Raw genomic sequence first — 15,352 nt, 5'->3', positions numbered from 1 at the left:
ATCATATATGCTAGGGCTAGGCTCTCTGCTCTGCTGGCCTGCAGACTCCATGAAGCAGGGTCTTGTCATTTCCCCAAACTGCCAGCATCTGACCGTGCAAATGCTCAGTAAGGAATGAATGAACGGCTCTTCACCATCACAAGTGTGGGGTGGGAATCATGTGACTTCACTCCTGATCCCACACATGCCCCTAATCCTCCCCCTAATTCTCGGGGCCCTGGGCCGGCCAGTCTGCCTGTTAGTTTGACTCTCCTCATCTGCGTCATCGGGGGTGCTTTCCCAGGCAGCTGGGGCATGGCTCCTTTTCCCTCGGTTTCTCCACTTCCATCTCCTTCCCTATCAGGTTGCTTCCACTCTTTGTCTTCCTTCTTGTCTCGGCCCCCTTTCAGCCCATTCTTCTTTAGGACCTTTGCCCTCAGGCCTACTCTCTGCTGGTGGTCTGCACTCCCCCACCCCCCAAGTTTTCAGGCTTTTCTTTCCGCTGCAGACCCAGGCCACATGCTGCTGGGGGGTCATCCACTCTCTTTCTTTCCAAATGCCCTGGAGCCCAAAAAGCCTCCGCCTTGGCTGCAGGGGTTGTTCCAGCATCTTTTGGTCACCTGGTCATTCTAGTGCCCCCCAGGCCCTGGGGGAGGGGCCTCTTCCTCCCTTTGCTCTTGCCACCTCTCACTCTTTGGGAGTGTTTCCATGGCAGCCATTGTTATTGTTATTTTACAGGTTTAATGAAATGTCACTTACATACCATAAAATTCACCTGTTTTAAGTGCACAATTCAATAATCTGTAGTAAATTTACAGATCCCTCCTCATTCCCAGCCCCAGCCCTTGGCAACCACCAATCTGATCCCAGTCTCTATACATCTGCCTGTCCTGGGCATTTCATACAAATGGACTCATGCAGTATGTGCCCTTTTGTGTCTGGCTGCTTGCATTGAGCATAACGGTTTTGAGGTGTATCCTTTCTTATTATGGCTGAGTAACAGTCCATAGTATGGTTTGACCTCAATTTGTTTCTCCATGGATGAACATTTGAGTCATTTCCACCTTTTGAGGATTAAATAAAGCTGCTAGGAACATTCATGTACAAGTCTTTGTATGTACATATATTTTCATTTCTCTTGGGTAGGTATCGAGACATTGAATTGCTAGAATATATGATAAATAAACATTTAACTTTTTAAGAATCTGTCCAGCTGTTTTTCAAAGTGGCTACGTCGCTTTGCACTCCCAGCAGTCATATAAGCATTTCTCCACATCCGCACCGACATTTGGTTTTTTCCCTTTTTTGATTCCAGCCATGCCTGTGCATGCGAAGCGGCATCTCCTCTGGTTTTCATGTGCATTTCCCTAAGGACCAAGGATGTGAGCTTCTTTCCATGTGCTTCTTGACCATTTGTATATCTTCTTTGGTAAAATGTCTATGCTAATCTTCTTTAAATTTAATGTTTTATTTAAATTTAAATTTGTAGTTGGGTTATTGTTACTGAATGTTAAGTTCTTTATGCATCCAGTCCCTTATCAGATACATGATTGTTAAATGCATTCTCCCAGTCTGTGGCTTGGCTTTTCATTCTCTTAATGGTGTCTTTTGAAGTTTTTAATTTTGATGAAGTAGCCTTCGATTCTTGTGACTTTCCATCTGTTGGCAGATGCTGCTTTTTCTGCTGGGTGCAAAGGCCTGCGCTTTCTCAGGCTATTTTTTCCTGTGTCTTTCACACATGGACAGCCCCTGATTTTGACTGTGTGTTTGGGGGGGGGGGGGGACGGGGGGCGGCGAGGGAGGGGGGGGGCGGGGCGGCCGAGAGAGATTGCCACATTCTCACACCAACTCTCATCAACAGTGAAGGGGCAGCATCGTGGGGAAACCCAGGCTCCATCACCCTCTAGTCCAATCGGGGGCCTCAGTCATCTCATCTGTAATGTGAGGTACAATGTACCCACCTCAAAAGCCTCGCAAAGTTAGTAGCTGAAACAGAGCCTGGTACCCAGTTAGCTCAGAACAAACGTTAGCTGTGATTTGTCCGGCTGTTTCTAAGTCACAATGAACTTACATCGCTCTCACTTTGGATCCTTACTGCAGCCTCTGAGCTGGTGCTCCGCACCCCATTCTAGGGATGCAACACTGAGACTCAGAAAGTCTGAGTGACTTGCTTAAGGTCTCACAGCCCCTGTGTGGCTTGCTGAGGTGTCAACCCAGGTTGGGGGGACTCCAGGCCAATGGCTGCTCGCCAGAGGCAGAGAGACATTCTATGACCCAACAAGCACAGGTAGATGGGACAGGGGACCAGAGGTGAGAGGCTCATCATTGCTGCCCCAAGCTGAGCCCTTTGCTCCCAGGGAAGACAGAGCTACTATAATGCAGTGTGTTCTATGCAAGGCTGGGGGCCCTGAGTTTTGGGGAGCATTGAGCAGGGGGCCAGACTCAGCCTGGGGGGGCTTCTCAGCCTCCCCCAGGGTGCAAGGTGAGTGTGTGGCTCTCAGGTGACTCTCTTAGGCAGACACGCCCACAGTGATTGCCTGTGGAGCCAGCCTATCCCTCCATCCCCGCCATCCCCTCTGCTCCTGGAGCCTGTCTCCCCGGGACTGTGTTTCTTTTTTTGGGGCCGGGGGGGGGGGGGGCTATATTTCTTTAACTTTTACTTAGGGCATTTTTAAGCATATATGTAAAGAGAGAAGGGCACAACCAATCCTTATGTACCCATCACCCAGCTCCAGTAGGGACCGCTGTAGGGCCATTCTCCTCTATCCTCCCATCCACTGAAAAAATTCCAGGAGTCACATCATTTCATTCCTGTGGCCCCCATTTCCAAAACCCTGTATAAGTGTGAGCACACACATGTGCACAAAAGTTACCCCAGAGAGAAAAAATCCACCTTCCACCCAATTGGTATTGGTGGGTCCTGGTGAAAGAGGCCAGTCTGCCCTTTTTTAGGCATGAGTCCTTGGTCCAAGCCATTTCACCTCTCTGAGCCTCAGCTTCCTTACCTGTAAAATGGGACACCAATGCCTACTGCTGGCAAGCTGGCTACGGTGACTAACCAAGGCTACAGACTGTGTGTGCACAGGTATACAGCAAAACACACACAAAAAACACAACCGGAGGATCAACCCCCACATCAGGATGGGGAGGGAGGGAAGAGAATGGGACTGGGGAGGGGTACACACAGGCACTGGGAAATCTACAAGAACAAATCACTTGAGGGGGAAAAATCAAACAAATATAGCAAATTGTTACAGGTAGGCGGTTGGTGAATATTTAAGTAGCTTTTTTCCTGCTCTATGCCTTTTTGGGGTATTAAGATTAGTTCATAACTCAACTGCAACTCTAAATTAAAACAAAGCTTAAAGAAAGCAACAACTCAGAACATGTCTAGGCTTGGCATTTAGTAGGCACTTGTCTCAGTTATATCTTGCTGTGTAACAAAGCATCCCAAACTGCAGTGGCTTAAAACAACAACCATTTTCTCCCAATTCTGTGGTTGTCCTGGGCTTGGCCAGGTGGTTCTTGGGTAACTCATGACACCGCCTGGGGCTGCTGTCACCTGATGGGGACTTGCCTGGGATGGATGTCCCACCTGACTCACACACAAGGCGGGTGGCTGGGGCTGGGTGCTGGCTGGGAGCTCTCAGCGGGGGCTCTCTCCGTGGCCTGGGCACCTCTCAGCATGGTGGTTAGATTCCAAGAGGGAGCCTTCCTGAGAGCAAGTGTTCTAGGATGAAGGAAGCAGAGCCACCGGGGCTTAAGGCGTAGTTACCTCTGTTGTATTTTGTTGGTTACCAAGTCACAGGGCCACAGGTTCAAGGATAGGGAAATAGGCCTTGCCTGTCAATGGGGTGAGGCATGAAGGATTTGCAGCCGTCTTTAACCTACCACTGTGCTCAGTAAATTATTGTTGAATATGGAACTGAATTTCAGAGACTTGCCTCAAATAGGGAATTACCTGGTGATGGGGCTTGGGGAGATGTGAGTGGAGAGATCTTGTCCCTCTTAGCCCTGTCCCTCTGTGGCACCTTGCGCGGCCCCTCTGGGCCCGAATACCTCTAAAGCCGAATGTGATTGGTTTGTGCTTCCAGAGCCACACAGGAAGGTCCACCCAGGGTCTGTCAGGAGGCCAGTGTTCTGGGACCCTTACTCTCCCCTCACCCACCCCTCACTGCCATGGCTGGGGCTCCCAAGTGTTCTGTTCAAGGCCGTCCTGAGCCAGGATGATCTTCAGTCAGCATTTGGGTCCCATGGAGCCTCAGGCCTGCCCTCATGTCCTTCCAGGCTCAAAAAGTGTCTGGGGGCAGCCACACCTGCTGGCCAGTGTTGTCTCAGCCCTGACCCGCCTTTTCTTCCTCTTGTCCCCTCTCCTCTGTGGCTCCAGCAGAGCCACCATCCCTCTCATCATCTATGCTGCCACTTTATGGCAACTGAGAAAGACAGACCAGCCTCTCCCGTTTCTGGGCACAGCAGCCTCACAGAGACCTCTCTCTCCTACAGCTCCCCGGGCAACTCCGCTGGTTTGGCGTTTGACAGATGGCTTCCTTTGGGAATGGGCTGTGTACCTGCTCCTTTACTTGGAATGTGTCGGGTCCCCTGTTTCCCGGAAACCTTCTGAGGACTTGCAGTTCTTTCTTTGCTCATTCAAACCCCATTCGTTCTGCGAGGAAGGATGGCGTACCTGCCCTGCCTGCGCCGGGCTCCGGGCCGCACACGAGGGGATAATGGCCAGTAGTGCAGACCTGGGCCCTGCCTTCCAGAGCTCACCTGCTAGTGGAGAGACAGCCCTGCAGCAGTCACATGGATGAACCCACAACAGTCTGCAGTGCGCTGGGTAGGGTTCCAGACTGGCAGAGACACTGCTCAGAGCTATGAAAGAGTTAACTGGGCAAAAGTGGGGGGAAGGAAGGACATTTCAGGAGGGGGAGCTGGCCTACAAGTCTAATCCCTTGGTGCCCTCCTGGGGCTGCACCCTGAACCCAGAACCCCTATAGCAAGCACTTCCTTCTAATAGCCACATTTTCCCGCTCCCCTCAGGGGTGTCCTCCAAGGCCACATTCTCAAAGAATCTCTCCTTGTCTGCCTAGTCTACAGTTTTAGCTCCCACCTCCCATAGCCTCCTACTCTGTAATTTCTCCTCCTCTGTACTCAGATTCTAATGTCCATGCAGGGCAAGGGCTTTTAATGGCTCATTCAGTTGCTGTATTCTCAGTGCCTAGAACTGTGCCTGGCACATGGTAGGCAGCCAGTCAACACTGGAACTCTTGTTGAGTCATGCACAGGAAGTTGCTCTCCAAAACATTCATCCCTGAGTGGAGAAGGAGGGGCAGAATTGCACTAATCACTTGGCTCCTACTTCCTCTGCAGACCAAGGGGTCTTGGGCTGAGAAGGGAGGGCTTTGGGGGACAGGTGTCAGGGGCCTAACTTCTCCTCCTCCTCCTCCTCCTCTTCCTCCTCCTCCTCCTCCTCCTCCCCTTCTTCCCCTTCTTCCCCTTTTTCTCCTTCTCCTTCTCCTTCCCCTTCCCCTTCCCCTTCCCCTTTCCCCTCCTCTTCCTCCTCCTCCTCCTCCCCTCCTCCTCCTCTTCCTCCTCCTCCTCCTCCTTCTCTTCCTCCTCCTTCTCTTCCTCCTCCTTCTCTTCCTCTTCCTCCTCCTCTCCTCCTCCTCCTCCTCCTCCTCCTCCTCCTCCTCCTCCTCCTCCTCCTCCTCCTCCTCCTCCTTCTTCTTCTTCTTCTTCTTCTTCTTCTTCTTCTTCTTCTTTCTCTCTCTCTCTCTCTCTCTCTCTCTCTCTCTCTCTCTCTCTCTCTCTCCAGATCCACACCTAGGAATCCCCACCTCCAGCACCTACCTTTTCCCAAAGCTCTAGGTATTGTGATCACAGGCAGATGTGGGGCCACTGCCTTGGCTTAGTTTCCCGGGTCTGTGGCAGGCAGAGTGGTTAGGGGCAATGCCCCCCTCCTCTTCAATCGCTGTAGCTGCTTCCAGGTGGGTGGTGCAAGATGAGGCCCCTGAGCTTGACTCTCCTCCCAGAGCTCAGGGGGTCCCCACCATCAACTTTCCACTACCCTCACCCAAAAACCAAGGTCAAGTTCCTCAGGGAATGGGGCACCTCACCTGGCTTCCAGGAACACAGTGTCCAAGTGGGCTCTCTCTCTTAAATATATTTTTATTGATATCAGAGAAGAAGGGAGAGGGAGAAAGAGATAGAAACATCAACCTGGGCATGTGCTCTGACCAGGAATTGAACTGTGACCTCCTGGTTTATATCGACACTCAACCACTGATCAACCACTGAGCCACACGGGCTGGGCGCTCGCGCTCTCTCTCTCTCTCTTTTACACAAAACCCTTTATATTTCAGAAAATTTCAAACACATATACAAATATAGTATAAGTAGAGGCCTGGTGCATGAAATTCATGCATGGGGGGGTGTCCCTCAGCCCAGCCTGCACCCTCTCCAATCTGGGACTGCTGGCTCCTAACCACTCTCCTGCCTGCCTGCCTGCCTGATTTCCCCTAATCACTCTGCCTGCTAGCCTGATAGGCCCCTAACCACTCCCCTGCCTGTCTGATTGATGCCTAACTGCTCCCCTGCCGGCATGATCGTCCCCAACTGCCCTCCCCTGCGGGGCTGAGGGGACTGGGGGACTCCAGCTGGGTGAGGCGGGGCTGAGGGACTGGGGGACTGAGGCTGGATGAGGCTGGATGCTGTGGGGACTGGGTGAAGTGAGGCTGAGGGGACTGGGGGACTCCAGCTGGATGAGGCGAGCCTGAGGGGACTGGGGCAGTGGTCGGCAAACAGCGACTCTCGAGCCACATGCAACTCACAAGCCGTGGTTTGCCGCTCTGTTGATTAATGAGTTTGCCGACCACTAGGATAGAGGCTTAATCACAAGGAACAACAACAGCCTGTAATTATTGGAATCGAGAGTCTAGGTCAGTGGTCAGCAAACTCATTAGTCAACAGAGCCGTAGTTTGCCGACCACTGGACTGGGGGACTGAGGCTGGATGAGACGGGGTGAAGGGACTGGGGGACTCTGGCTAGATGAGGTATGTGGCGCCTGCCGCCCCCTGGCAGGGCTGAGGGGACTGGGGGACTCCAGCTGGATCAGGCGGGGCTGAGGGGACTGGGAGACTGAGGCTGGATGAGGCGGGACTGAGGGGACTGGGTGCTGCCATCTTGTGGCTGTGGGCACTGCCATTTTTGTGAGGGTGTGACAGTCAATTAGCATATTCCCTCTTTATTATATAGGATAAGACTCCATGTACCCATCCCTTCAATAATTATCAACATTATTTCATTATTGTTTCATCTCTCTCCATTCCACCCTCATTTTGCCACCTTCTTATTTTCCTGAAGTCATTTAAAGCATACCTAATCTTCATACTAATTTAGTAATAAATACTTTTCCATATGTATCACTAAGGGCTTTTTTCCCCCCTTTTCTTTTATTTATTTATTTATTTATTGTTTAAAGTATTACATGAGTAGTACATATCACTAAGGGCTTTTAAGACATGGTGATACCACTATCACATCTATTAAAATTAGTAATAGTTTTTATATTATTTAGTACCCAGACTGTGTTCAATTTTCCACTATTATCTCACAAATATTTGTTTTGTCCAAATTGGGATCCATACAGGTTTCACACACTGCATTTGTTGATTTGTCTCTTCAGTTTCTAATCAGTGGCTGCTGATTAACCTCACCTGCGAGTTTTTATAAAACGCCCATGTCTACCTGGACCAATTAGGTCAAGATTGCTAGGTGAGCTGGGCCTGGGTGTTTGCTTTATTTATTTTTATATGTGTTCAGTTCCCAATGATCCTGGCATGCTGCCAGGGCTGGAAACCACTAGAACAGTGATGGGCAACCATTTGAGCTTGGTGTGTCAAACTTCGCCAAAAAACTGAGCATAACTCGGGTAGTGTGTCACTTTGAGGAAAAAACTAACTCCAAGACTCTAGTCGCAAATGTTTCATCCTCAGGAGCAGCAAATGTTTCATCCTTGGCATGCGGCCGCGTGTCATCAGAAATGGCTACGCGTGTCAGTGCTGACACGCGTGTCATAGGTTCGCCATCACTGCACTAGAACATACTCAAGGATTATCAACTGGCATGAGGGGTTGTGCCTCTGAAGGACAGGTGACAATGTCTGGAGATGTTTTTGGTTGTCACAACTTGTGAGGGGGTTGAAACCAGGGTTCTGCTCAACATCCCACATCCTACAGTGCCCAGGATGGTGCCAGGACAGAATGATCCAGCCCCGAATGCCAAAGTGCCAGAGTGCTAGGCATTGAGAAATTCTGATACTGAAGCACAAACCACACCGCCCTCGGGGGTGGGGGGAGGCCTGGAGTCTGGGTGGGGAGCAAATTACATTGGATTCTTTTTTTGTTTGTTTGTCTTAATGTTTGTTTGTTTTTATTGATTTCGGAGAGGAAGGGAGAGGGAGAGAAACATCAATGATGAGAGAGAATCATTGATCGGCTGCCTCCTGCATGCCCCCTACTGGGGATTGAGCTCACAACCCGGGCATGTGTCCTTGACTGGAATCGAACCCGGGACCCTTCAGTCTACAGGCTGATGCTCTATCCTCGCTATCCAGGGAGACAAACCAGCTGGGGCAAACTGGATTCTTTCCATTCCTTATGTCAATCCCATACAGTTGACAAATGGAATTCTCCTGGGCCTACTCTCATTAGGGGCCCCTCCCCTCCCCAACACCCTGTCTCCTCCAACAGGTTAGGGTTGGGCTAACTCCCCACTCCCCACCCCCACCCCCCACCCCCCACCCCCGAGACAGGTGGCTCCTCTCTTCGCTTGAACAGGAGAGCCCAGGAGTGGTCAACATGCACCCCTAACAGCCGGGGGCCCCAAGTCCCCTCCTGGTATCCTGTTCACTGTGCTACCCGTTGGGTGGCCAGGGCAGAGCAGATACTCACAAGTGTTTGTAGAAATGAATGAATCCCCATTTCTTCTTGTGGAAACCAGGGCCCAGAGACAGGCCGGTCTCATAACCAGCACCCAGCATCTGGCCTGCTCACAGCTTCTCAGAAAAGGTCCTTCTCCACCTTCTGGAACAAGAATGTGAGCGGTTGTGCCCGCTATTCGGGCTTCCCCGCACCTAAGGACACAGGACCCTTGGCAGCCGGTGGAAGGGACATCAGCCCCTAACCCTGCCCCCTTCTGTCCTGTTTGGGGAGGACATTTCCTGCCTGTCACTCCAGACTTAATAGGGTCAGGGGAACCAAGATATTGCAACATCTTTAGGAATGACTCCAGGGGAGAACACACAGCTCAGATGCCAACTCTACTTCTGCAACTCATTTCTTTCCTGCATTCACCAAAGAAGTGTCACTGGCCTGCTCTGTGACTCAGTCTCCCCTCCTAACCCTCCAGAAGGACACAGAACAAGGGGTGTGGAAACTGGCAGGAAGAACACGTGGCAGGGGACCTCTTTTGTTCCTCCTGGCAAGCTGGGTATGTGCCTGCAGAGGCCGCCTCATGGTGGGAGCCTCCTCAGAAACCCGTATGGATGAAAGGGGACTGGGAATTACTCCCAGCTGGGAATCACCAAAACCCTGGAGCCCGCTGAGCGGCAGGGAGGCAACTCCTGACACCCCCTCTTTCCCCCCCCAGAAGTGGGGTGCAAAAGCACGTGCAGCGAGCCAAAGGGCCAGACCCTAACGGGCGAACCCTCCCTTTGATCACTAGAGCCACCTGAAGCCCCACAGCTCCAGCGACAAGATAGAGGTGGGAGGGGGAGCACACTGCTTATGTGACCCCAGGGCCCGGCGCAGGGGTGTGGGGAGATGGGGAGCCTCCCACTTCTCCTCTCCCCTCTCCGCAGCCAGGCGGTGGGGCCCACTCAGGCATGACCCCCGGTATGGTGGAAGGTAGCACCCTTCTCACCACGCCGGACTGGGATGCACAGCCGCAGGCAGCTTGGCACCCAGCGCAGGGGAGGGGCGCATGTGGAGAGCCCCCACTGGACCGCCGCCCAAGCTTTCCCTGGCTCCCCTCCGCGGAGGGCCAGAGGAAACTGAGGCGGGCCCGGGGAGTCCGGGATGCCAAAGGCGCGGGCGGGTGCGTCCCAGGCACTCTCCCCCGGGGGGGCAGGAGGTGGGGGAGGCGGGCGGGTCCCGCTCCGCCCCGCGCCGCCCCAGCTTCTGGCCAGTGCGATCCGGCGCCCGCGGGCAGGGCGGGGCCGCAGTCAGCACCGCCCCGAGGGGCCGTCCGGGGCGGAACGGCCCCCCGCCCAGCGCCCTCCCCGGCCCGGGCCATGACCCCCGCGGCTCTCTCTTGCAGGCTCGTTGCCGCGACCACCCGAGTCCGGCCGCCACCAGCGCCCGGAGGGGCCCCGCGCGCCCCGTGTGCGGCTCCGCAGTGAGCCCACCAAAAAGCGGTAAGTGCCCCGCCATGCGCGCCCCGGGGTCTGGCCCGCGCTGCCCACCCTACCCCCCGCCCCCTTCCAGGAGACGCCGCTCTTCCCGGGTGCCGCAACCCCGTTGGGCGGCGTACACGCCCCGCAAGCTGGGGGGCGGGGGCGGGGAGCCCCGGGAAGGGTGGGGGGGCCCCTCGTGGGTCCGGGAGTCCCCCTAACTTCCAGCAGACTTTTCTGCGGAGAAGCGGTTTTGGGGAAAGTTGGGCCCCCTCTGGCCGTGTTGCAACTTACACCGGGAGGTGGGGGTGTGTCCCTGCGCGTGGAACCTCTGGCCCCCACTCTTCACCTGACACTCTGCGCTGTCACGAGTTCCTTGGGAAGGGACCAGACCGTCGTCATTCCTCAAAGCTGGAAGGGAGCCCGGCCGGGGTGGGGGCAGGAGGCCTCGAGAGGAACCATTTCCCCTCTATCGAGTATTTCAAAATATATTATTTATGAACCGCCTCACTTAGGGGCCCCCTTCGCTTCCAGGGCTTCAAAGCGGGTTGCAACCGCAAAGGGCGACCGGTGCGAACGCACGAGCGGCTTCTGGCCCACTGAGCTCAGCGGAACTGGGGGGGAGGCACTCTTTACAAAGGGGGGACCCACCGCTCTGCTTGGCTGGCCCTGGGGTAGTGGGGACTTCTCCCAGGCTGCCCCTGACTGGCTGTTAGGCCTGATGGAATGGAGAGAGAAGTCTGAGCAGCCCTGCTGTCATTGAGAAAGAGGAGTTGAAAGGCAGGCAGCTCTGGGGTGGGGGCTGGGGGTGGGCCGGGAGGGTGGTTTTCCCTTAAAAGTGGGATACACCTATGGCAGCCTTGATGTGCAATCATTCACTGTGTCCTGGATGTAGGTTATTCAATAAACACAGATTGGTACCACCATCATCCCCCCTCCCCCATCCCCCCCCCAAAAAAAAGAAAGGCAGCGCCCTCCCCTCCCCCTCCCCCAAGGTACTTAGGAGATAGCAGCCTTGGTGGGAAACACCCCATCTCACAGGGAGGCACACCTGACCCCCAGGCTCTGGCCTTCCCTGCCCAACTCCCAGGAGTGCATGGGGGACCCTGTTTGCAGCTGGGTTAACTCAAGAAAACACCCCCTTACCTGTCCAGGCCACACCCACCTTGGATTCTGTGTCCCTGCCCCTGGGTACTGTTTCTTCTGGAGGGGAGGGAGGCAGTGTATTTATGGAAAGACTTAATCCCTCTGCCAGCTCCAAGGAGGCTGCAAGCTCTGGTGCCTAATCTCTGCTCCCTGGAAGCCCTTCTCTTGCTGGTGGGGTCCTTGAGCCCCCGGTGTAGATAAACTCTGGAGACTTGAAATGGGAACTCCCCTACGTGGACAATAGAACACTGGTATTTATTGTTTATTGAGAACTTGCCGTGTCCCAGGCCCTGCACTAAGTGCTGGTGCCCATCACCTGTGTGCTCTCTTTTCACCCTCGGACCAAATAGTTATATTCCCATTTTACAGATGAGGACACAGAGGCTTGTAAAGGTAAAGTGACCTAAGGTCACGGGTGGGTAAGTGGCAAGCCCAGGCCTTGAACCCCTAGACCTCACATTGAGTTGCTCTTGAATATAGCAGAGGCTAGGCCAGGCCTCTGAGACCACAAGTCTACCCCCCAACCCCCTTAAAAGGTTAAGGTAAGTATAATACACATACAGTAATAGGTACACATCAGAAGTGTACATCCAGATCAAGAAACAGAATTTCCCCCAGGAACCTCATCTTGCCCCTTTGCAGCCCCATCTCCCCTTGGAGCCAGTGGGTGGTTCTGTGTCTCCCCCAGGCAGTGCCACATCATAGTTACTTTTTATTTGGTGCAAAGAACACATTAGTTTACTTTAATCTTTGCACTGAAAACCCCCACAGGGAGTGAGCTGGCAAGCACTCAGGGGCCGTGGGCTGTAGTTTGTGACTTCTATCTTCAACTGCTATAAAAACAATTACATGCTTTTAAATGAACCCGATGGTTAATTAATCATTAACCTGACTTCTAATAGCGTACTCCTGATTTTTAAATGAACATTTCTATTGACATACAACGTGGAAAGGTGCACAAATCATCAGCCTTGAGCTTGACCACAGGGAGGCTTACGGGAGCAGTGGGCAGGTGCTTTGCTCCAAGTTACTTGGCCAATCAGTGGGAGGCCAAGGCCGGACCCCAGCTGGCCCAAGACCCTGCCTGGTGACAGAAGTAGCTGAGTATTTCAGTGGGCACACTGCCCCTACCCTTACCCCCATCCTTTTTCACTTCCTGTTGGTGAGTCCCTGCGGGCCGGGCAGCTGCCCTGCCTCCCCCAGAGGAGCTCACAGCCTCCTGCAGGTCCGTCCATGGGCTAAAGCCAGGAAGATGCTCATGTTTGCACTCTGTGTACCAGGATAGAAGGCATGTTAACGCTTGTAGCATCTGTTCCCAGCACAGTCCCTTTGGCTGGAATTACAGGAATTCTAATCCTGTGGCAGAAAAGAAAATGCCTTTTTCTTTTTTTTTTTTTTTTTTTAAATATATTTTATTGATTTTTTACAGAGAGGAAGCGAGAGGGATAGAGAGCTAGAAACATCGATGAGAGAGAAACATCGATCAGCTGCTTCCTGCACACACCCCCATCGGGGATGTGCCCACAACCAACATACATGCCCTTGACCGGAATCGAACCTGGGACCTTTCAGTCCGCAGACTGACGCTCCATCCACTGAGCCAAACCGGTTTCGGCGAAAATGCCTTTTTCTTAAAGAAGGAAGAACACCAAGATTTGCCATGTGCCTACTTGGGAGCCGGGCATGGCCCGTTAGTGCCTTCTTCCCTGTGTTTGCTGTGAGGAAATGCTCTGAGAGCTTGCCCAGAGCCTCCCAGCAGGGAGTGGAACCCGGTTCCATCCTGTCTGGTGGGTCCACCCACCTAGGCAAACAGTCACATTCCTCAGCTGTGATTCTTCACCCCTGGTCCTCAAGTGAGGTCTTTGTTCAGGAGGTAAGGTGAGGCACCATGGTGAGTCATGGCCTCCAAAGGGGTATTCTGATTTCATCTGGGAGGTGGCTGTACAGAGACCAGGAAAGATCAGACTTCTAGCCTGACCCTGCCTTTCACTCACTTTCTCTCTCCGGCCCTCCATGGCCTCATCTGAGAAACCCAGGTATGAGAAATAAGACAAACTCTGAATACGGTTGCCAGATTTAGCAAATAAAAATGTAAGATGTGCCCTGGTTGGAGTGGCTCGGTTGGTGGGAGCGTCGTCCCATTCACCGGAAGGTCACTGGTTCAATTCCTGGACAGGGCACATATCCAGGTTGCAGGTTCCATCCCTAGTGGGGGCACCTATCTAGGTTTCGAGTTCAGTCTCCGGACAGGGTGTATCCTGGAGGCAACGGATGGGTGCTTCTCTCTTTCCCTTCCTCTCTCTAAAATCCATTTTTTTTTAAATAAAAAATAAAAACATATCCTCAGGTGAAGATTTAAAGAATAAAAAAAAGCAAGATGCTCACCCTGGCTGGTGTTGCTCAGTGGTTAGAGTATCTTCTGCATACCAGAGGGTCTCGGGTTTGCCTCCAGTCAAGGGCACCTACCGGTTGGTGCAGGAGGCAAACTCAATGGGGAAAAAAATAGCCTTGGGTGAGGATTAACAAACCGCCCCCCCCCCCCAAAAAAAAAATAAAAAACCAACCAAGATGCTCAGTTAAAGTTGAATTGCAGATAAATGATGACTAATTTCCAGTACGAGTATGTCCCATGAAGTAATTGGGCATCCTGTATTTTATCCGGCAACCCATCTCTAGCCACTTCCAGGTCTAGATTTGTGATTCACTCCAGGAAGATTTATCTCACATTCTAGAGACCAACATTCATGATCCACAAAAGTAGTAACTGAAGGGAATCAGCCAGAATTGCAAAACCAGGGTCGCTCCGGCCAGAATCAGCCAGAATTGCAAAACCAGGGTCGCTCCGGCCAGTGAGTGGTTCTTGTGTCTCCCACAGGCAGTGCTACACCTTAATCACGTTTCACTCTGTGCAAAGAGCACATTAGTTTACTTTTCTCTTTGCATTGAAAACCTGCAGGCGGTGAGCTGGGTGAGCTGGCACGCACTCACTGCTGTGGGCTGGTAGTTTATGGCTTCTATCTTCAAGGCTGCTGTAAAAACAATAACAGACAACTTGGCCGAGATGTTCACGGTTTTCGAGAGGGCTGTGCGGTGTGCAAAGCAGCAGATATCCATCTATCTCCCCACGCTCAGAGGAGGGGCGGACCCCTGCAGGAGGAAGTGAGTTTTTATCTTTGTCTGTCACCAGAGAGGATCCTGTCATGGCCATTTGTCTGTAGGGAGATTTTTATGCTGGGTGCAAGAAAGAACCTGTTCTACTTCAGGCTGTTGTGCAAATAATTAACAATCTGATGTTTTGAAGGGAACATAAACAGAGCCTGATTCGATATGAAAGGGAGTTTTTCACACTCCTGCAAATGTGTGAAAGAGAAAGAACGTCTATACCTAAGCAGTTCTCTGGACCTGACTGAGCTCGTACCATCTTGCCACGCTAAGGGCCCCCTCCCGTTAAATCTTTATTTTCTAATTATGGAACGGTGTATCTTTGTAACAAATTCAAATGATGAAATGTGTTGCATGTAGAATGATATCGCCCTGAAGCGTGCGGCCAGATCGGCTTGGGCTTGGGCGGTCGGCCTCGCAGAGCTGTGGCTTATTAGCACCTGACTCCTCGTAGCTCCATTCCCTCACCTGTATGATGGGGACCGCAATGATGTTGCTCTCTTAGGGCGCTGTGAGGGTCCAGTGGGGTCATTTCCATCATGAACCCAGCCCAGGGCTTGGCCTCTTATATATATATATATATTATTGATTTCAGAGAGGAAGGGAGAGAGATAGAGAGATAGAAACATCAATGATGAGAGAGAATCATTGACTGGCTGCCTCCTGCACGGCCC

At 52.5% G+C, this 15,352-nt stretch overlaps 1 protein-coding gene across 1 annotated transcript in view; it reads left to right on the top strand.

Moving 5' to 3' along the window:
- Positions 1-10,297: 10,297 nt before the first annotated feature.
- LOC307116087 (uncharacterized protein C16orf74) overlaps positions 10,298-15,352 on the top strand; it is a 33,569-nt gene continuing 28,514 nt past the window's right edge. Inside the window, exon 1 of the mRNA XM_079799749.1 lies at positions 10,298-10,394. The gene's annotated coding sequence lies outside the window, so the exon portion shown is untranslated. The remainder of the gene's footprint in view (positions 10,395-15,352) is intronic.

Source organism: Cnephaeus nilssonii (assembly GCF_951640355.1).
Source record: "Cnephaeus nilssonii genome assembly, chromosome: 20".
Taxonomy (NCBI): domain Eukaryota; kingdom Metazoa; phylum Chordata; class Mammalia; order Chiroptera; family Vespertilionidae; genus Cnephaeus; species Cnephaeus nilssonii.
The sequence above is the reverse complement of the archived record's forward strand: the minus strand, read 5'-3'. Positions and strand labels throughout refer to the sequence as shown.